We start from the raw sequence: 1697 nt of genomic DNA, 5'->3' as shown, positions 1-1697 counted from the left end.
TCTCTCTCTCTCTCTCTCTCTCTCTCCTCCCCTATCTCTGTACTATATTCCCTTATCCTCATCTCTGTTTAAAAAACAAACAATTCTATTTCCTCCTGATAGTTTCCATCTCATTCAAAGCCCTTTTGCCAGAGAATTGCCCTTCTTCTTCCCTCCCCATGGCCACCATCCGTATCTGGGAGGGAGGTGTGTTCCCCTGCTTTCCAATGTTCCCAGATTTGGGGGAGTGGAGAATGGGGGAGAATAGGGCTTTGACCATGGAAATGGCTAGCTTTTCCTACGTCCTTCCCACCCTGGTTAGGGTGAAGAGTCCATGGGAAGTGTCCCCCCACTCCCAGGCCTATATAAGCCCCAGCTCCTCTGAGTTTTTTCCCTTCCCCCCAGAGACCACCACCACTACCACCACATCCTTCATCCCCCCTCCCACCACGAAGATCTGTGATCCTGGAGAGGTTGGGGATGGTGTGGGATCCTCAACCGGCCTCCTGCTGACTGTGACCGTGACTGTGACAGTGACCACCATAGCAGCCAGTGGCCTCTTTATTTAGTGAGTACGGGCTGGTGAAGAGCACTCGGGTGGGGGCTATGGAGGGGGCTGGAGGGAGGTAAGTGAGAGAGGGCCAGAGGGCATGCAGAGGCAGGCCATGGGGACTCGGGCAGAGTGGTAGGGGAGGATCCTGGGGGACAGAGGAGTTGGGACCAGGGTCCAGGTCAGGGCATGGGGGGAATGGGGGACTTAGAGCTTATTTCCATGCTTTGCATAATGAAATGTATTACACACAGGCCGCATGCAAATAAGCTCCTTTCTTTTTAATTAACAGCTGGGGCCCTTTGCAGAGAAGCCAAAGGAACAGCCCTGGGTGGGGGGTGGGGGGAGGAGGCAGCTTTGGGGAAGAGAAATGTGCCTGTATCGTGGGGAAGGGGGGAATCTGGGCCCAGAGCCTGAAGTTTAGCTCCCAGGAAAAGGGCCATAGGTCCTTGGGTCAGGGGCAGGGCAGGGCAGGGCAGGGCAGGCAGGGAGAAAGTTGGGTTCTGAGAAGCTGGACTAAGTCATGCCAACCATCTCCCTTCTCTTCTTTTCCCAGAGTCCCTCTTTGCATTCCTGTGGAAGAAAATGCTGAGAACAGAAACGAACAACAACAAAAGGCTCACAAAAAAAATCACACACACACACACACACACACACACACACACACACACACACACACCAAAAACAAANCACACACACACACACACACACACACACACACACACACACACACACACCAAAAACAAAACAAAACAAAAAAAAAAACAGGAAAAAAACCAAAACAAAAAAAAAGATACCGTTGGGATTCTCGTTTTTCTATTTTGCACACAGTCAGGAGGACGTTTCACATTGTCTCCAGCTTCACTTTATAGAGACAACCTTGGCCCCTGACTCCCCTCCTCCAGCCTCCTGTCCCTAGTCTATACCCTCCCTCTCAGCTACCTGACCCCTTTGCCCCTTCCCCTGGCCCTGCAGCCTGCAGCTCCCCTGGCTCTCTGGTTTTCTGTCTCCTCTCCAGCCCTCAGGTCCCACCCCTGAGCTCCTGGTCCCTTGCTCCCTGTCCTCCCAGCCTCCACTCCCCTCAGTCCCCAGCCTTCCCCTTTTCCCTGATGGAGGCCCCCACATCCTCGACAGGGGACAAACTTCTTAAGAGGAGACCTCCAGCCCC

General features: G+C 53.4%; 1 long non-coding RNA gene across 1 annotated transcript; it reads left to right on the top strand.

Moving 5' to 3' along the window:
- The first annotated feature begins 57 nt into the window (after positions 1 to 57).
- On the top strand, positions 58 to 1151 carry LOC123255004. Its single transcript, XR_006506727.1, has 2 exons — positions 58 to 547; positions 1086 to 1151. It is a non-coding gene; the product is annotated as an uncharacterized LOC123255004 (long non-coding RNA).
- The last annotated feature ends 546 nt before the right edge of the window (positions 1152 to 1697 follow it).

Source organism: Gracilinanus agilis, unplaced genomic scaffold (assembly GCF_016433145.1).
Source record: "Gracilinanus agilis isolate LMUSP501 unplaced genomic scaffold, AgileGrace unplaced_scaffold37111, whole genome shotgun sequence".
In the NCBI taxonomy this organism is placed as follows: domain Eukaryota; kingdom Metazoa; phylum Chordata; class Mammalia; order Didelphimorphia; family Didelphidae; genus Gracilinanus; species Gracilinanus agilis.
The sequence above is the reverse complement of the archived record's forward strand: the minus strand, read 5'-3'. Positions and strand labels throughout refer to the sequence as shown.